The sequence below is a fragment of the Suncus etruscus genome, chromosome X (assembly GCF_024139225.1).
Source record: "Suncus etruscus isolate mSunEtr1 chromosome X, mSunEtr1.pri.cur, whole genome shotgun sequence".
Classification (NCBI taxonomy): domain Eukaryota; kingdom Metazoa; phylum Chordata; class Mammalia; order Eulipotyphla; family Soricidae; genus Suncus; species Suncus etruscus.
Window position 1 is genome coordinate 35,893,439 of NC_064868.1, and position 22,266 is coordinate 35,915,704.

A 22,266-nucleotide genomic window follows, 5' to 3' on the forward strand; every position below is an offset into this window, starting at 1 on the left:
CAGAAGGCAAGAAATAATGAAAATCAGAGCAGAAATAAACAACATAGAAACTAAGAAAACAATACAAAAAAATCAATGAGACCAGGAGTTGGATTTTTCAAAAAAATAAACAAGATAGACAAACCACTGGCAAAACTCACCGAAAGAGGGAAAACACTTAAATCAGTAGGATCACGAATGAATGGGGAGAGATTACAACAGAACCTCAAGAAATATAACATATCATGAGATCATACTGTGAACAACTATACTCAGCTAGGCTAGAGAACCCAGTAGAAATCGACAGATTCTTGGAAAAATACCATCTTCCGAGACTGGAAAAGGAAGACCTAGAAAGCCTAAACAGACCAATAACCCCAGAGGAAATTGAAGATGTAATTAAGAAACTCCCTAAGAACAAAAGTCCAGGCCCAGATGGATTTACAGGTGAATTCTACCAAACATTTCGAGAAGACCTACTACCACTTTTCCATAGGCTCTTCCAAACCATAGAAAAAACAGGAATCCTCCCCAATTCCTTTTATGAGGCTAATATCACACTCATTCCCAAAGATGGCAAAGACACCACCAAGAAAGAAAACTACAGACCAATCTCACTAATGAACATAAATGCAAAGATACTCAACAAAATCTTAGCAATCCGAATCCAGCACTTCATCAAAAAGATCATACATCATGACCAAGTGGGATTTATACCAGGAATGCAAGGTTGGTTCAACATAAGCAAATCAATCAACATTATACATCACATCAACAACAAGAAAAACAAAAACCACATGATCATATCAATCGATGCAGAGAAGGCATTTGACAAAATCCAACAACCTTTCATGTTAAAGACACTCAGTAAAATAGGGTTAGAAGGAACCTTCCTCAAGATAGTTACAGCTATCTATGAAAAGCCTACAGCCAACATTATAATTAATGGCGAGAAGCTAGAAGCATTCCCACTAAGGTCAGAAACTAGGCAAGGCTGTCCACTCTCTCCACTCTTATTCAATATAACCTTAGATGTCCTAGCAATAGCAATCCGAAAAAAGAAGAGAATCAAAGGAATCCAAATTGGAAAAGAGGAACTCAAACTATCTCTATTTGCAGACGATATGATGATATATATCAAAAACCCTAAAGAATCCACAGTAAAACTCCTAGAAACAATTAACCAATACAGCAAAGGGGCTGGATACAATGTCAATACACAAAAGACAGTAGCGTTTCCATACACAAACAACGAAGTCGAGGAGAGAGGGATTAAAAATACAATTCCATTTAAAATACTATCAGAAAATATCACGTACCTAGGAATCAGCCTTACAAGGGAAGTGAAAGACCTATACCAGGGAAACTTAAAAACACTTCAGAAAGAAATTGAAGAGGATCTAAAGAAATGGAATAACATCCCATGCTCATGAATAAGTAGAATTAATATAGTCAAAATGACTATCCTACCCAAACTACTATATAGATTTAATGCAATCCCTATCCAAATTCAGACATCATTCTTTAAAGAATTAGAACAATCAGTCACAAAATTCATCTGGAACCAGAAAAGACCCAGGATAGCCAAACACATACTAAAAAACAAGAAGCTAGGTGGCATCTTCCTACCTAACTTGAAACTATACTATAAAGCCATAGTGATCAAAACAGCATGGAACTGGAACAGAGACAGGACCTCAGACCAGTGAGTCAGAACGGAATTCCCAGACATAAATCCCCAGATATACAGCCAACTAATATTTGATAAAAGAGGCAAGAACTTGAACTGGAATAAAGAAAGTCTATTCAACAAATGGTGTTGGTACAACTGGAAAACTACATGTACAAAAGTGAAAATTGACCAATACTTCATTCCTTATACAAAAGTCAACTCAAAATGGATCAAAGACCTCGAAATTAGACCCGAATCTATAAAGTTTATTGAGAATAAAATAGGCAGAATACTCGAAGACCTACATATCAAAAAGGTCTTCGAAGATGGAGCACCAATGGCAAGAGTTTTAGCGTCAAACATAAACAAATGGGATGACATCAAACTAAAAAGCTTCTGCATGGCAAAAGAAACCCTACTTAACACAAGAAGACAGTTAACAGAATGGGAAAATTTTTTCACTCGACATCAGATAAAGGACTGATATCTAGAACATACAAAGCACTCAGAAAGCTGAGCCCCCCAAAACCAAACAAAGCCATAAAAATGGGGAGAAGAAATGAATAGACACTTCTCAGACGAAGACAGAAGGATGGCCAACAAACACATGAAAACATGCTCACCTTTACTCATCATCAGGGAGATCCAAATCAAGACAACAATGAGATACCACCTTACACCAGTGAAGATGGCTCACATCAAAAATAATGGGAACAACCTCTGTTGGCGAGGATGCGATATGAAAGGCACACTCATCCACTGCTGGTGGGAATGCCCCCTAGTCCAACATCTATGGAGAACAGTCTGGAAAGTGCTCAAAGAACTCAGAATTGATCTGCCATTTGACCCAGCAATTGCTCTCCTAGGTATATACCCCCAAGTTGGAAGGACATTCATTCCAAAATACGTGTGCACCCCACTATTTATAGCAGCACTCAGTATAATAGCCAAGTCTTGGAACCAAACTAGATGTCCAACAACAGATGAATGGATCATTAAGATGTGGTATTTATACACAATGGAATACTACATGGCAGTCAGAAATGTTACAATCACAGACTTTGCAGCAACATGGATGGACCTAGAACATATTATGTTAAACAAAGTAAGCCAAAAGACAAAAGATAAACACAGAATGATAGCACTATTCTGAAGAACCTAGAACATACACCTTATATACAACTAATACTGAACAATCAAATAACAGGGTATAATAGGGTAGAAACTCCAAACACGGTGATACTCAATGTATACTCTGGAGTAGTGTCCAAAATACATTAAAGAGGAACAACACAAACTCTTGAATACACATTATACAACAAAGAAACCAGCAACAGTAGAAAGAGCAGCATAGAGATAACAGGTAAGTAGTCAGCCTTCTACTACAAAGGCCCATAATAATCCCTGAGGGATATTAGAGGATCACAGGGAAAGTATACCACGGGAAATCACTGACTCCAAAGGAAACATCCCATAACACTATGTTTTAATGCTTTAATCTTACTATATTTAAAATAACCTCTCAGCTTTTCTGTCCACAGGCGTTCTTAGATACAAAGGGCAGACAAACTAAGATGGCATCTCGGCTCTCACTCACACAAGATATCATACCCAGCTTACACTACGAGAATGTCCCGAGGAAACTGTTTAACATACACTTTATCTCTAGGTTATACCTTCTTTTAGGATTTGAAGCATGTGACCAGTCAGAAAACTGAAGCAGCAACTGTGACGTGCAGACTTATACTACAGGCCCTACTCATTGAACATATTCAAGCAAACTAGCATTCCCTTGTTATTATCTTCTCTCTTCTCACTACTTTTTTTCTTTTCTTTTTCTTTTGTTTTTTTTTCTTTTCTTTTTTTCCTTTTCTTTTCTTTCCTTTTCTTTTCTTTCCTTTTCTTTTCTTTCCTTCTCTTTTCTTTATTTCTTTTCTGATCTCTCTTTCTAATGTATTTTCTCTTTTCTTCTTTCCTTCCCCTTCCATATACTTTCCCCTTTCCCCCCTTTGGAAATCCAACTATCCCTTCTCCCCTCAATCTCACCCAGACCTCCCACCATATTGAAACTCTTCACCATTAGTTCTTAATCCATTAGGAATCAAGATTGACCTCCTACCCCAACGAACCAGTACCCAGCACCTAAGCGAAAAAACACCCACTCAAACCCACACTTCGCCCCAGCAAGAAAGGACAACCAACTCCCCTGCGGACTCATGCTGCATGGCCCTCCATACCAAATCCCCCTACCGTCAATTGTTTCTTGAAACCGGATTTAGCTCTAATAATATCCCCAATGCAAGAACTCCTACAAGACCTCCCTGCTGCAAAGATTTTGCCAATCTCAAGAAGGTCAGGGGGAGTGATGGAAAGGTGCCTGGGAACCCACACACCACAAGAAAATCCCAAAAGACAATGGGGAAACCTATACTTCCAACATAAGTATAAGACTGGTATTGCACCACCTCTTTACCTGTTTTTCCCCAAAAGTAAGGTAGTCTCATGCATCACGTGGTTCCTTTAATTACTTTGTTAACTCATTTTTTAAATGTTTGTTCTACATACATATATGTAAGCACATATACTTTTTTTTTTCCTAATTTTATCTTGTTTGGATGTGTGACATGTTTCTGTTTTCTTCTCTGTCCAGCCCCAAATGCACTGACAATATAAAGTAGCACCATTTTTCCCTGCAAAGGCACGATAAAAAAGGGGGAAATTTTACATATAAAAAAGAGCTCTTATCTACTAGAGATAAGAACTCATACTTGTTTACAATGCAGGGATATCTCCTACCTTGAAAATATGTCACATGGACCCAACTTAGAACTCAGGTGATTAGACACCATCCATCCAACCTTGAACACTGGATCCCAAACATAGAATCGACACAGTTCTTCACAACAGCTACAGGAAATAAATCCCATCTGGGACATCCTTAATACTGCTGGGCCACCAACAGGTGCCAGCTCTAATATGATATCCTGATAACAAAGAAAATGGGAACAACTTGACCTAAGAACAGGTTATCCTACCTCACCAGCTAACAATAAGACAAAATCAGAAGACTTGTCACCCTTTGGTCAGTCCAAAAGCCAAGATCGCGATTTACAGATGACTGGCTGCTAGAACCATGACTGGACTGAATATATCTTGAGACCAATACAGAAGCCCTAGTCCAGGGTTTGAACTACGACCCACACAATAACCATGATCTCCAGTTCCAAAGGTCTGGCAGAGACAATCGCAACAGAATGGGGCTTCTGGAAACACAATGAAAGACGCTAGGTTCCATCCTAGGATCAGTGCAAAGACCAAGACCACCAACCACAGAAGATGGATTAAAATGACACTGAGGGAACAGAACTTCTAGAACCACAAAGAAAGATTTAATCATAAGTCCCACTTCTGGACCTGTGCAGATACTGAGATCTATAGATACAGAGGTCTTATTTCATCACCCAGGATGGAACAGAATTTTTCCAAACACCACAAAAGCACCACTGGTAGAGTAAATGAACCTGAAAGGAGTCTATAGTTAATCCTGTGACAATATACCCCAAGGGTGGAGAAAGCCCATAGCACTAAGGCCAAGTGAATCCCTTTTCGAATGACCCCAATATTTACTGTGCCAGGGCAGGAGGAAAAAAAGTCAAAAAGCACAAACATTTTATCTTTTATATATTATTTTTTCTTTCTTTCTTTCTTATTATTATTATTACTATTATTATTATTATTTCCCTATCTAATTTTTGTTTGTTTTGGGTGGTTATTGAAGTTGTTGTCCCCATTTATATTTATACTGTTTATTTTCTTCTTTTCTTTTCTTTAGGTGCTCTGCATGTTTTTTTAACTCAAGACTATGGCTTTTTTTGTGGTGCCTATCATTATCACTGGAGTGCTCACTGGATATTTGACTCTTCTTTTTGTACTATTGGGGTGTTTCACCTTCTTTTTCTCCTTCATCTCTCAAACCGACGATGAGAGCCTCTAGAAGGATTTCCCACTATTTCAGCATATTAGACTTTTACTCCAGTGTATTACTTTTCTCTTCTTCAAATAAAATCATATAACATGAAAAAAATAATCAGAGTCAAGCACCAAATCCAAAGCCAAAGACAACACAATCAATACTCAATCTACAACAAGCTGGACACAGAGGGGACCACTTATACTAGCAGCTTGGTGGGGGTATGGAGGATATGGGATGCATACTGGGAATGGGGATAGAGGGAGGAAAACTTTGGTGGTGGGAATTCCTGAATTCAATGTCAATATGCACCTAAAATATTACTGTGAAAGATATGTAATACACATAGGTCAAAATAAAATTAATATATTAAAAATAGTTGAAGGCATTAATGCAATAATTCAATTAAGTGATAAAATGTAAATGCCTCTTAAGTTGAAAGCTTATGCATTTTTTACACCTTGATTACATACATGATTGTGTTTGGGTTTCAGTCATGTAAAGAACACCAACCATCAACAATGTCCCAAATCTCCCTCCTCCACACCCGACACCTGCCTGTACTCTAAACAAGCTCTCCATTTCCCTCATATATTCTCATTATTAGGACAGTTCAAAATGTAGTTATTTCTCTAACTAAACTCATCACTCTTTGTGGTGAGCTTCCTGAGGTGAGCTGGAACTTCCAGCTCCTTTCTCTTTTGTGTCTGAAAATTATTATTGCAAGAAAGTCTTTCATTTTTCTTAAAACCCATAGATGAGTGAAACCATTCTGCATTTTTCTCTCTCTGACTTATTTCATTCAGCATAATAGATTCCGTGTACATCCATGTATAGAAAAATGTCATGACTTCATCAATCCTGACAGCTGCATAATATTCCATTGTGTATATGTACCACCGTTTCTTTACCCATTCGTCTGTTGAAGGGCATCTCGGTTGTTTCCAGAGTCCTGCTATGGTAAATAGTGCTGCAATGAATATAGGTGTAAGAAGGGGTTTTTGTATTGTATTTTTATGTTCCTAGGGTATATTACTAGGAGTAGTATAGCTGTATCATATGGGAGCTAGATTTCCAGTTTTTGGAGGAATCTCCATATCGCTTTCCATAAAGGTTGAACTAGACTCACTCCCACCAGAAGTGGATAAGAGTTCCTTTCTCTCCACATCCCAGCCAACACTGTTTATTCTCACTTTTTGTGCTGTGTGCCATTCTCTGTGGTGTGAGGTGGTAACTCATCGTTGGTTTGATTTGCATCTCCCTGATGATTAGTGATGTGGAGCATTTTTTCATATGTCTTTTGGCCATTTGTATATCTTCTTTGTCAAAGTGTCTATTCATTAATTCTCCCCATTTTTTATGGGATTAGATGTTTTTTTCTTGTAAAGTTTTGTTAGTGCCTTGTATATTTTGGAGATTAGCCCCTTATCTGATGGGTATTGGGTGAATAGTTTCTCCCACTCAGTGGGTGGCTCTTGTAGCCTGGGCAATATTTCCTTTGAGGTGCAGAAGCTTCTCAGCTTAATATATTCCCATCTGTTAATCTCTGCTTTCACTTGCTTGGAGAGTGCAGTTTCCTCCTTGAATATGCCTGTAGTTTCAATGTCCTGGAGTATTTTGCCTATATGTTGTTCTATGAATCTTATGGTTTTGGGTTTATTATCGAGGTCTTTAATCCATTTGAATTTTACCATAGTACATGATGTTAGCTGGGGGTCTAAATTTAATTTTTTGCAAGTGTGTATCCAGTTGTTCCAATACCACTTGTTGAAGAGGCTTTCCCTGCTCCATTTAGGACTTCCTGCACCTTTATCAAAAAATTAGGTGACTGTATGTCTGGGAAACATTTTCTGAGTATTCAAGCCTATTCCACTAATCTGACGGCCTGTCCTTATTCCAGTACTATTCTGTTTAGATAACTATTGCTTTGTAGTAAAGTTTAAAGTTGGGGAAAGTAATTCCTCCCATATTCTTTTTCCCAATGATTGCTCTAGCTATTCTAGGGTGTTTATTGTTCCAAACGAATTTCAAAAGTGCCTGATCCACTTCTTTGAAGAGAGTCATGGGTAACTTTAGAGGGATAGCATTAAATCTGTATAATGCTTTGAGAAGTATTGCCATTTTGATGATGTTAATCCTGCCAATCCATGACCAGGGTAGGTTTCCATTTCTGCATGTCCTCTCTTAATTCTTGGAGCAGAGTTTTATAGTTTTCTTTGTATAGGTCCTTCACATTTTTAGTCAAGTTGATTCCAAGATATTTGAATTTGTGAGGCTCTATTGTGAATGGGGTTGTTTTCTTAATGTCCATTTCTTCCTTATGACTATTGGTGTATAGAAAGGCCATTGATTTCTGTGTGTTAATTTTGTAGCCTGCCACTTTGCTATATGAGTCTATTGTTTCTAGAAGATTTTTGGTAGAGTCTTTAGGGTTTTCTAAGTAGAGTATCATGACATCTGCAAACAGTGAGAGCTTGACTTCTTCCTTTCCTATCTGGATTCCCTTGATATCTTTTTCTTGTCTAATCGCTATAGCAAGTACCTACAGTGATATGTTGAATAGGAGTGGTGAGAGAGGACAGCCTTGTCTTGTGCCAGAATGAAGAGGGAAGGCTTATAGTTTGTCTCCATTGAGGATAATATTTGCCACTGTCTTGTGGTAGATGGCCTTATCTATATTGAGAAAGGTTCCTTCCATTCCCATCTTGCTGAGTGTTTTGATCAAGAATGGGTGTTGGACCTTATCAAATGCTTTCTCTGCATCTATTGATATGATCATGTGGTTTTTATTTTTCTTGTTATTGATGTTGTGTATTATGTTGATAGATTTACGGATGTTAAACCATCCTTGCGTTCCTGGGATGAAACCTACTTGATCGTAGTGGATGATCTTCTTAATGAGGCATTGAATCCTATTTGCCAGAATTTTGTTGAGGATCTTTGCATCTGCATTCCTCAGCGATATTGGGTTGTAATTTTCTTTTTCCTTAGCATCTCTGTCTGGTTTAGGTATCAAGGTGATGTTGGCTTCATAAAAGCTATTTGGAAGTTTTTCCGTTTGTTCAATTTCATGAAGGAGTCTTGCCAGGATTGGTAATAGTTCCTTATGGAAAGTTTGAAAGAATTCATTAGTGAATCCATCTGCGCCTGGGCTTTTGTTTTGGGGCAGACATTTGATTACCGTTTTAATTTTATCAATGGTGATGGGGGTGTTTAGATATGCTACATCCTCTTCCTTCAACCGTGGAAGATTATAAGAGTCCAAGAATTTATCCATTTCTTCCAGGTTCTCATTTTTAGTGGCATAGAGTTTCTGAAAGTAGTTTCTGATTGCCCTTTGAATCTCTGTCATATCAGTAGTGATCTCTCCTTTTTCATTCCTAATGCGAGTTATCAAGTTTCTTTCTCTCTCTATTTCTTTGTTAGGTTTGCCAGTGGTCTATCAATCTTGTTTCTTTTTTTCAAAGAACGAACTTCTGCTTTCCTTGATCTTTCGGATTGTTTTCTGGGTTTCCACTTCGTTGATTTCTGCTCTCAGATTTGTTATTTCCTTCTGTCTCCCTATTTTTGGGTTCTTTTGTTGATTACTTTCTATTTCTATTAGCTGTGTCATTAAGCTACTCAGGTAAGCTCCTTCTTCCTTCTTGATGTGTGCTTGCAAAGCTATAAATTTTCCTCTCAGTACTGTTTTTGCTGTGTCCCATAAGTTCTGATAGTTTGTGTCTTTATTGTCATTTGTTTCCAGGAACCTTTTGATTTCCTCCTTGATTTCATCTCAGACCCACTGGTTATTGAGTATGAGAATGTTTAACTTCCAGGTGTTAAAATTTTTCTTCTGAGTCCCTTTGGAATTCACAAATAATTTCAGAGCCTTGTGTTCAGTGAAGGTAGTATAAAAAATTTCTATCTGCTTGATATTATGGAGGTATGTTTTATGTGCCAGCATGTAGTGTATCCTGGAGAATGTCCCATGTACATTGGAGAAGAATGTGTATCCAGGTTTCTGAGGATGGAGTATATATCCACTAGGCCTCTTTCTTCCATTTCTCCTTTCAGGTCTAGTATATTCTTGTTGGGTTTCAGTCTGGTTGACATATCCAGTGTTGACAAAGCCTTGTTGAGGTCCCCCACAGTTATCGTGTTATTATTGACATTATTTTTCAGATTTGTCAACAATTGTATTAAATATTTTGCTGGCCCCTCATTCGGTGCATGTTTGTTTAGGAGAGCTCTTTCTTCCTGCTCTACATACCCCTTGATTAATATAAAATGTCCATCTTTGTCCATTACAACCTTCCTGAGTATAAAGTTTGCATTATCTGATATTAGTATGGCCACTACAGTTTTTTTATGTGTGTTGGTTGCTTGGATAATTTTTCTCTAGCCTTTTATTTTGAGTCTATGTTTGTTCTGACTATTCATGTGCGTTTCTTGTAGGCAGCAGAAGGTTGAATTGAGTTTTTTGATCCATTAACCACTCTGTGTCTCTTAACTAGTGCATTTAATCCATTGACATTGAGAGAAAGAATTGTCCTGGGATTTAATGCCATCTTTATATCGAAATTTGGTGTGTCTTTTGGTTAGTCTTGTTTTAAATTAGGTCTTTCAGTTTTTCTCTTAAGACTGGTTTTGAGTCTGTAAAGTTTCTGAGCTGTTTTTTTGTCTGTGCAACCATGTATTCTTCTGTCAAACCAGAAAGTTAGTTTTGCTGGGTACAGTTTTCTAGGTGAAGCATTCATTTCATTCAGTCTTGTCACAATATCCCACCACTGCTTTCTGGCCTTGAGTGTTTCTGGTGACAGGTCTGCTGTAAAACTCAAGGATGCTCCCTTGAATGTAATTTCCCTTTTTGATCTTGCTGTTTTCAGAATTCTGTCTCTATTTGTGGGATTTGTCATTGTGACTAGGATGTGTCTTGGGGTAATTTTTCTGGGGTCTCTTTTGGATGCTACTCTTTGAGCATGCAGGTTTTGATCACATATATTCTTTAGCTCTGGAAGTTTCTCTTTAATGATGTTCTTTACTGTTGATTCTTCCTGGAAATTTTCTTCCTGGGTCTCTGGGACTCCAATGATTCTTAAGTTGTTTCTGTTGAGCTTACCATAGACATCTATTTTCATCTGTTCCCATTCTTTGACTAAATTTCCATTGTCTGTTCATTTGCTTTAAGTTTTTTTCCAATCTCTCCTGCTGTATGGAAATGTTATGTATCTCATCTTCCACAGCACCAAGTCTATTCTCAGCTTCTGATACCCTTTCCCAGAGCTTATCCATTTTGTCATTCACTTCGTTTACTGATTTTTTCCGTCCTGTTAGTTGACATGTTACTTTATTTTGGAGTTTTGTGATTTCTGTCTTCATATTTTCTTGGTTCTTATTAGTGTTCTGTTCAACTTGATCCATGGTTTCTTTGAGTTCTTTGAGCATCTTTCATATTGCTAGTCTAAAGTCCTTATCTGAGAGGTTGATTAGTTGGCTGGTCATTATCTGGTCATCAACATTGTCATCTTCATTCTCTTTGTCTTATGCTTGCTTGTGTTGTTTCCCCATTGTCAGACTTGTATTGTGGTTTTTTCTACGTGTTGTGGTGGTATTCATTGGCTAAATGATGCAGGCAGCACACTCCTCTGACTCCGCCCTTTCTGGATAGGCCGACTTCCCTCTAAGGTAGGGGAGTCCTCCGTGGATGAAGCCTCACACAGGATCAAATCTTAGGCCCGAGCACACAGCAGAGAAGACAGTCCAGAGAGAAATGCTTGCTTCTGTGATCCAGCACAGTTCTTAGTGTGATTTTTTCTTCTTATTGAGATGGTGTTCTTTTCTTAGAAAGAGTGCACGGGAGCTAAGTGCTCTGCTGGAGCCTCTTTTAGGCTCACTCCAAAGAGGTTCATGCAACAGGATAGAGACAGACACACACAGGCAGCACTCACAATTTTTCACAGTCGGGCCCCAATGGGCAGACGTAGTTTCGTGGATTTTCCCAGCCTGACGTCACAAGCAGGGGACCCAGCTTCTGCAAAGCATAGCCGGTTTTCACGTTATGGAGTCACTGTGGATCTGACCTCTGGGAGAGTGAGTTTTCTGGAGCCTCTTTTCGGCCCACTCCCAAGAATTTCACGGAACAGGATAGTAGACAGACACACACAGGCAGCATTCAGAGTTTTTCACAGTCAGGCCCCACTGGGCAGGTGTAGTTTTGTGGATTTTCCCAGCCTCGTTTTTTTTTTTTGACCCCCACTTTTAGTCCTCCACCCTCTTGCTCTAGAATTTTCCCATTAATGTCAACAGATTGACTATGTTGTTTGAGCCCAGAGAAGAGATTTGTGCATTCTATAAGTCCTACTTTCCATATTGACCCTCTCTTCAAGATCCCCTTAAGACTATAAAAGATTTTTCCCTAAATTACTCTGGGCCTCCGGTTTCAGTGTGCATGACAGATCCAGTTGCCCTAGCTAGCTGGAATCATTAAACCTGATTTGCTGTTACATTCTCTGAAGATCCGTAGTCTTTATTTGAGGCAATGGGCTTTCTCAGACCCTTAACAGGGTTAATATGCAATATCCACATGCTGGAGTCTTAGGTTTGATAGCTACTAAAATATGGTCCTCAAGCACCATTGAGAGTGAGTTCTAATAACACCATTGGAATTAGTTTCTAAGCATTCATCAGTGTGGTCCCCAAAACCAAAAATTAAGGAGTGAGTACACTTAATGTTACAAATACACAAACATCCATATTTTAATATCTCAGCTACAGTGAATATATAATACATGTACTTTTATTGTTCTTTAAATATTTAGGGCTCACACCTGAAAATTCTTGGAGGATACTCCTGGATCTGTGCTCATAAAAACATTCAGAAATGTTCAGGGGACTTTTTTCCAGGATTAATACAGGGCCTACAGCATGAAAGACCAGAACTTTAGCTCCTATACTTTCTGTAGAATAAAAATATAAAATATAAATTCCACATGTGGATGAGTCCTTCCCCTGCATGGTGCCTCTAGCCCCTTTGGCTAGAGGGTCTAAAGCAGTGGTCCTTAAACTATGGCCCGTGGGCCACATATTGTATTTGTATCTGTTTTGTTTCTTTATTGCAAAATAAGATATATGCAGTGTGCATAAGAATTTGTTCATAAGTTTTGTTTTTACTATAGTCAGACCCTCCAATGGTCTGAGGGACAGTGAACTGGCCCCCTGTTTAAAAAGTTTGAGGACTCCTGGAAAGACACAGGGTAATGGTGGAGAAATTGTACACAGCAATCAGAAAAGATATTCTTTGGAGTCAGCTCGTTTTATTCCACACAGCTTTTCTCTGCCATCTGCTTTCTTAGCCTAGTTATCCCTTACCTGTGCTCTTAAGCCATGTCCTCCCTATCCCATGTGTTCTTTTTTTCTCACCCAAAGCCAGCACTTTTTCTTTATTATCCAGAACCCCACTCATCAGAGTGTTTGAAAGGCCCAGTATTCCATGTGTGGTTTTTACATACCAAAGAAGAGGTTAGGGAAACAGAAAATTGGGAGAAGAGCCTTTGATAGGCTTTTACATAGGTTCACTTTATATTATCACTGGCTCCTGCACATTTCTTTATGAATTTTATTTTCATTTCCTTTGTAAAAATGCCCAGGAAGAAATGGAATTAGGATATACTTTACATGTAGAATTTAAAATGTTGAAGTCACAAAAACAGAAAATACAATGGTGGTTTACTAGAGATTGGGGGATGGAAAGTAGTTGGAAGCTTTGGTTACAGGATATAAGCTTGAAGAGATATGAGAAATTTTGGAGAATAGCATATTTATTATAGTTAAGATTTCATTATATACTTAAAAGCTACCAAGGGTCTAGGTCTTATATATTGTCACCAGAAAAATGAAAAGAAAATTTTTGACACATAGGATGTGTTTGTTGACATTTCATTGATAATCATATTATTAGTTATAAAAGTTAGCACTCCACTGTGCTCCTCACAAATATTAATATTTGTTTCAAATATATGGCTTGTGACACTTTAGCAATTATGTTATCCAATAGCATATGTCATTTTATGTTTCTGTGTCACAGTTTGGCAATTTTTAGACTATTTCAAGTATTTCATTATTAGTTATCTATGTGGGTAATCTATAATCAGTGCTCTGCGAGGTTTTTATTTTAACTGTTTTTGGAGCACCATGATGGCTACCCCTTTCTCACAGCCAACTTAGACTGATAACGTTGTATGTTCTGACTCTTCAACTACAGTTGTTATCCCATTTCTTTGTGTCGCCTTAGTACTCCCTAATTCTTTGGCACACAATATTGAAATTAGGCCCGCTCATAAGGTACAATAGTTTCCAAAAAAATAACTGAAAGGAAGACTTACAAGTTTCTCATTTTAAACCAAAAGCTAAAACTGACTATGCTTTTTGAGAAAAAGCTTGTCAAGAGTCAATATAGGCTAATGTATCAAAGGGCAAATGCTGCAAAGGTAATGTTTTTAAAGGAAGCAAAATGAGCAACTTCAGTGAACACATGCAAGATAAGAAAACAAAGTAGCCTTATTGCTTACAAAAAAGGATTAGCTAATGGAATTAACAGAAGACACAACCAGCTACAACACTCTCTTAAAACAAAACCCAAATCATAGCAAGTTCCTGAATGTCTTCAGTTGTTGAAGTCTCAAAAAGGGGAAGGAATTTAAGAGTTTGTAATCTCTTAGAAATATGTTCCTCCAAACAGAGCACAATTCTGAGCTCTTAGAGCTCATGGGTTTCAAAAAAGGAAATTATCTTCATTAAATGCAAAGTAAAGCAGTAAGTGGGGATGCAGATGCTGTTATTCAGAAGAGTTTACTTAGATCTATGAAGATGGCTACACTATAATTTTAATGTAAATGCAACACCATTCTAGATGGAATGTTTCATCTAGAAAAATTATAGTTAAAAAGTCAATGGTTGCCTTCAAAGATTCAAGGAAAAGGCTTAATCTTTGGTGGAGGCTAATATAGCTGGTGACTTTTAAGTTGAAGCCAATGTTTATTTACCATTATCAAAGTCCTTAAGATTTATAATAATCTACTCTTCAAGTGTTTTATAAATAGAACAACAAAGAATGCATGACAGCACATCTGTTTGCAACATGGCTTACTGACTATTTTAAGCTCACTCTTGATAACTAAGGCTCAGGAAAAAAAATTCCTTTCAAAATAACTCTACCCATTTCAATGCACCTGCTTACTCAAGAGTTCTAATAGAGATGAACAAGCATATAAATGTTTCTGTGCCCACCAGCACACTATTTACTCTGCAGTCCATGGGGACTATCAGTCATTTTAATCTTCATGTCATAGTCTTTAAACAATGTGTTTTGCAAGTGTTTGTCACAGAGAGTGATTTCTATGATGGATTGTTGATTCATAAGAGGAAGTAAAAATTATCACTAACATAAGTTTTGTAAGATATTGTTTACAACTCTCATATATATATTTAAAGAATCCAAGACATCAATATAGGAAGTCACTGCAGATGGGGTAGAAATAATAGGAGACTCAAAAGTGGAACCTGAAGATCTGACAGAATTGCTGCCATCTGATGACCAACCTTAATGCTGATAAATTGCTTCTTATAGCTAAGCAAAGAAAGTGGTCTCTTGAGATAAATTTATGCCTAACAAGTATGGTAAAAGCATTGCAAAAATAACAAGAAACTATTTAAATATAATATATAAATTTAGATGATCAAACAATGGCAGGAATTTTTAGCAGTTTACTACAATTTTGCAATAAGTTCTATGGGTAATATGCGATTGAGTAATATGAAATTCTAGAGAGACATATTTCATAAAAAAAGAGTTAATTAATTTCCCTAGCTCTCTCCAAACATTAGCAGCCTTGAACCCTTCATAAGCCAAAAAATTACTTCTTGCAGAAGCTCAGAAGAGGGTTAGCAATTTTTAGAAATAATGTATTTTTAAATAAGGCACATAAACTTTTAACATAATGTTAGGTTCTTAATAAACTAAAACATAGTGTAAATTTAAATTTTATATGCACTGGCAAACCAAAACTGTGTGTAACTAACTTTATTAAGTTTATGCTTTATATAGGTGCCTAGAAAATGATATTACACCCATAGAGAGTTGTGGTTATAATACAATGTTATAGATGCAATGATAAATCAAGTTGTTTTTATTTATTTTTTTTTATTTTTGGGCCACACCTGGCAGCACTCAGGGGTTACTCCTGGCTATCTGCTCAGAAATAGGTCCTGGCAGGCATGGGGGACCATAACAGATGCCGGGATTCGAACCAACCACCTTAGGTCCTGGGTTGGCTGCTTGCAAGGCAAACGCCGCTGTGCTATCCCTTCGGCTCCAGATAAATCAAGTTTTAAATTTTAAATACCTGGGCTGGAGAGATAGCACAGTGGTAGTGTGTTGCCTTGCATGTAGAAGAACGATGATTCAAATCCTGGTATCCCAAATGGTCCCCTGAGCCTGCCAGGTGCTATTTCTGAGTGAGGAGCCAGGAGTAGCCCCTGAGCGTGACCAGGTGTGACCCCCCAAATTAAATACCTGATCATTGCCATGAGTAATTCTGAATGCAGAGCTATGAGTAAACCCTGAGCACTGCCATGTGTGGTACCAAACAAAAATTTAATTAAATATGTTCATTACTTAAAATAACAAGTCTTTCTTTTTTCTCTTTAACCTGATGCACAAATAACTGGAAGCTCAAACACTGGGAAGTTTAGTTTGTTTTGATATAGGCTAAACTGAGATTAAATGACTTTGATCATTGATTATTTAATTCTCATGTCAGTACACCCTGCTAGGGTAAAGCTAAGCTAATTTAGGTCAGGATAATAGTAGACAGAATCCCCTGTTGCACGTGTTTACTGAAGCTGTCCTGGTTGATCCAGCTTAGCACTTACTTCAGTATGAACTACTGTAACACACTGAGGTCATAACTACACATGGCATACAAAGCACTGAAACTGTATTCCTCCCACTCAGGTTATGCCTAAAGTATTTCTTCTTCAATTTAAGGTAAAAATTTCTTGCCAAATATCTAAGATGTCAGTATATGAGGTGGTCAGTGAGAAGGGTCCCTATCTTTACCCAAGTAATAAATTATTTAAAATTTGGGAAGGTAGGGATAGCACAGCAGATAGGGCATTTGCCTTGCAAGCCGCCGACCTGGATTGGATCCCTGGCATCCCATATGGTCCTCAGAGCCTGCCAGGAGTAACTTTTGAGCGCAAAGTCAGGAGCACCCCCTGAGAGCCGTCTAGTGTGTTCCAAAAAATTCCTTCCCCCCCAAAAAAACTGGGGAAGGTGTGATCAAAACGAGAGGCCTGACTGTGGCTCAAAGATTGTTTACCTGTTTCAAGTCATTAATATATACATCCATCCAACCTTTAAGCCTCAAATGCATAAGATAAATTCTCAAGTCTGTGATCTCTGGAGTTCAGACAAAATATGTGTCTGTGGAGGTCCAGGCTGACTTTTCTGAAGTTGAAAAGGCCACAGTTTTAAGGAGGTAAACTGCAGCTACCCCTCTACGCACCTCTGTCATCGCAGAAGTGGCTGGGAAAATCTAAGACTGGTCCTTGCTCTGGCAAGAGAAGCAAAGTCAATCCTAGACCTTGCCCAGGGCTTTTGAATTTGTCTAGCAGTGAAGTATGAAGTAAAACCAGATTTTATACAAAGGTACTTAGAAAGAATAACAAGTAATGTCCTCAAGAGAAAACAGGGGCTTCTCCAAAAGCAGATAGAGCTCTTGGACACAATTCAACATGAAAGTAGCAAAATCCCCATCTCAGCAGAGCAATGGCAGTCACATGTGCTCTATTTCCATGTACCATGCACCAAGCAACACATTGTGCACCTCTAAAGTTTTAACTTGACGTTTTTATGGTTTTATCAACTTGCCCCAAGTGGGGCTTTCTGCCCAGGTAGAGTCCCATTGTTAGGTGGTTGCTAAGATGAAGGGTTGGGGCTAGTTAAAGTTCTTTCATATTTCTTTCCTGGCCTTTGATCCTGCTGGAGCTTCTCCCCCCTGTAGTCTTCTCTGGCCCTACAATAGTGCCTGGTGAGACTCTTACCATGTATGAGATAACTCCTCCAAATTCTATCTCTTGGTTTCATTACATATCAAAAAATCATTGCATTTATGGGGTGTCCTTTCCTGTCTGCCTGCCTACTTCACAAGCACAACTAATGTATATGAGACTTTGGTGATTACCATATCTAAAACTGTGTGAAAATGGCAACCAAGTATACACAATCTTGGATCGTTGAGATAACAAAAGAAACAAACTCCATCTGGGACAGCCTTATTACTGCAGGGTCAACAACAAGGGCCAGCTCTAACATGATATCCCGACAATGAAGAAAATGTGAACAACTTGATCTTAGAGCAGTTTAGCCTACCTCACCAGCTAACAACAAGACAAAACCAGAAGACGTGGCACCCTTTGGTAGGTCCAAAAGCCAAGATCATGTTTCACAGATGACTGGATACGAGAACCACGACCAGACTGTATACATCTTGGGACCAAAAAAAAAAAAAGCCCTAGTCTAGGGTTTGAACTAAGACCTGCACAATAAGCATGATCCCCAGTTCCAAAGGTCCAGCAGAGACAATTGTAACGGAAAAGGGGCTTCTGGAAGCACAAAGAAAGACGCTATCCTAGATGCCATCCTAGGTTCAGGGCAAAGACCAAGATCACCAACCACAGAAGATGGATTAAAATGGCACTGAGGTAACAGAACCTCTAGATTCACAAAGACTGACTTCACCATAAGTCCCACCTCAAGATTTGTACAGATACTGAGACCTCTAAACACAGAGCTCTGATTGTATCACCCTGGACAGAGCAGAAGTCTTCCACACACCAAAAAAAAAAAAAAAAAAAAAAAAAAAACCCACCACCGGGAGAGTAATGATCCTGAGCAAAGACTAGAGCTGATTCCATGACAGTATACTCCAAGGACGAAGAAACCCCGTATCGCATAGGGCAAGTGAATTCCTTTTCGAATGACCCCAATATTTACTGTGCCAGGGCAGGAGGGAAAAAAACAAAAATACAAAAAAAAACACAAAACCTTGGACATTTATATATATATATATATATATATATATATATATATATATATATATATATATATATATATATATATATATTACCTTCATTTTTTTATTGTTATTATTATTTTTATTTCCCTAGCTATTTTGGTCGATTTCGCTGTTTGGATGTGATTATTGAAATTGTTGTCCCCAATTATCCTTATTTTTTTTTCTGTTCCTTTCTTTTCTTTCAATATGTGCTACGCCATGTTTCTTATTTCAAGACCACGGCGTGTTTTTTTTGTTTGTTTGTTTTGTTTGTTTTTGTTTTTTGTTTGTTTTGTTTTGTTTATCTGTCTTTTGTGGTGCTTATCGATATAGCTGGAGTCCTCACTGGATATTTGACACTTCTTTTGGTACTGGTGGAGTGTTTCACCTTCATTCTCTCATTCATTTCCCAAATCGATGATGAGAACCTCTAGAAGGATTCTGCCCATTTTCGGGGTATTAGACTTTTACCCCCAGTTTATTCATTTTCTCTTTTTCAGGCAAAACCACGCAACTTGAATTAGCTAGCCCTGCCCCCACTTACAGGGGGAAATAAGGGAGGCGTCAAGACCAAACTGATGCAAGACTACTAAGTAGTAGGTTAGATACAGAGGGGACCACATGTTCTAGACGCCCTGGGGGTGAGGGAAGAGGAAATGGGAGGTAGAATCCCCCCTGATTTTATGTAAATATATACCTAAAATATTATTGTCAACAATATGTAAGCCACTATGATCAAAATAAAAATTATATTATTAAAAAAAAGAAAATTAAAGTAACATAACTTTTATTTATGAAATATGAAAATGATTGGTGAAAGTGCATTGCTGTATGGCTACAACTTTATGGTATGATGTACGAAGTTAAGGCACCCTACTATCCCAATGTTCCTAAAAGCCTTCATCTTGTCTTTTGACAATTTAATTTATCTCTTCATCCTCACTTCCCTCTCCACTGATTGGCAATATGTGTTTTGTGATCAAGGCATAGGATTTATCATCATTTGACAATCATCTAATCCTTTATTTTGTTTCACTACATACAGTAGATGAGTGAGATCATCACTTTCCTCTGACCAAATTATTTCATTTAATATTATGCCCTCCAGTTCTATTTGTGTCAGAGCAAAATGCCATATTTCATCTCTTTTTTTCATCTCATATTTGATTGTGTCAACATATTCCATACTTCTTCATATATATACATATATTTATATTTATGTATATATATCCATCTGTCATTATATATTTGGGTCATCTTCATGTCCTGGTTGCATATCCAATTTTAATTGTTCTAAGCACTGTTAAGAACTTAGGTGTACCCATATCTCCTCTGATGTTTTTGTGTTTGGGAGATCGATACCAATAAGTGATAAGTTGAGGTCACCTAAAAACTATAATTTGTCATTTATAAAAAGTGTCCATATGATTTCTTGTAGAGGCTGAACTGGACTACATTCACTCTACCATGAATAGGCATCCCTTTCATTAAGGCAATCCTGCCAATACTAGTTATTTCCAGTCTCAATGCACAACTTTAGTACTGTTAGACTGTATTGATGACAGAAGAAAAGAGCTCCCTAAAACTCTTTATGAACTAAGTGAACTTAACTTTATTAAGTAATGAATAACTTCAAATAGAGTTAGTGCAAGAACACATCATTCTGAAGATGAAGAAACAGTTAAAAACAAAATAAAGTGTAGGGGGAAACTCTTTGATATTGATCTTGGAATGTGTTTTGATCCTAAACACCAAAATTATAGGCAAAAATTTACAGAAACATCAACAAATATGACAGTCTCATAACTAAACATTTTCTGTATAAAGAAGGCAACAATTATCTTGTTGGCAGATAGATTAAAGTGTTAAACTTTAAAAAAAAGAAGGCAACAATGAATACAATGAAAAGTCAACCTACAGAAAGGAAGAAAATATTTTCAAACCATTTTGAAGAGCTCTAGGTTCTGAACCAGAGGGCAGCCATTTTTTTAAAGGACTCCATATTGTAAAACTCTTAGGTTTCTCTTTCTCAAGCCTAAGTTTCAATTGATACTGCCCTGAGACCTCTGGCTATATCAGATAGCCTATTTTGGAAGAACATGATGAAGCAATAGGAAAGGTACCCTAGACAGCAGCCAATTGATATAAAGATCAACAGAAGCTAGAACTTCCTCATCCCCTCCCTATATAAACTGGCTTGTTATAAAGGTAGTAACAAAGGCAGAAAACTGGACTATTGGTCTATAGAACTAAGCATAACTAGGGTAGAGTTTATATGGGAAGAATCTGGAACATTTTTGGAAGGCTTTCTCATAGTGAGAGTGATGTTGGAATAAAGTACAGTACTGCAAATCATGGTAGAGTAGAGCTCAGCAGGTAGGAAAAATGTCTTGCATACAGTGCACTTGGGATTGATCCTAGGCATCCCATATAATTCCCGGAGCCCACCAGCAGTAATTCCTGAGTGGAGAGCCATGAATAAGCCCTGATCAGTGCTCTGTATGGACAAAAACAGAAACAAAATAAAAACAAATTCATGGTTCTTCAAAAACTTTTTATCAGCATGTATTTATATATTATTTTCTATGAGCACAAATACATATTTTACTATTGGAATATTATTTACTATTTTATTTTTCTTCTGTATTTATTAATATCTTTATTTAAACACCTTGATTACAAATTTGATTATTTTATTATAATAATTTTTATTTTGACCAAAGTGGATTACATATCTTTCACAGTAATATTTTAGGTACATATTGACATTGAATCTGGGAATTTACACCACCAATGTTGTCCTCCCTAAACCCCGCTTCCAGCATGCATTCCATATCACATTCCCTTAACTCCCCGGGCTTCTAGGAAAAGTGGCCCCCTCTGTGTCTAGCTTGTTGTAGATTGGGTATTTATTCTGTTGTCATTGGCTTTGGAATTGGTGTTTAAGTCCTATCATTTTTATTACTACTTAGTGATCATACAACTGTTTGGTCTTGAAACCCTCCATTGTTCACCCCTCAATTTGAGAGGTGGAAAAAGATGTGGTTCTGTCAGAAGAAAAGAAAAAAGTAAAATGGGGTAAAATCAAACAAACAAGAAAATGGACAGAGTACTTCTAGAGACTATAAATATCAATTTGAGAGAAGGAAAAAAGAAAAAAACACAACAATATTACAAAAAGAAAAATCGAACAAAAAGTCCAAAAAACACCACAGCAATCAAGACAACCACCACTAAATAACCACGGTCCTGAAATAAAAGCAAAACAAAGCACAAAATAATAAAAACAACAAAAACAATAATAAAACCGAAAAGTATTTTGTGCTGATTCTTTTTTTTCCTGTACAGGCACATTAGATATTGAGGAAATGAAAAAGGGAATTCCCTTGGCCTAAGAGATACAGAGTTTCTCTACCCTTGAAGAATACTGTCATGGGAATAACTACCGACTCTATACATTTTCATTTATTCTCCACTTGTCATGGGAATAACTACCGACTCTATACATTTTCATTTATTCTCCACTAGGTCCTTTTGTGGTGAATGGA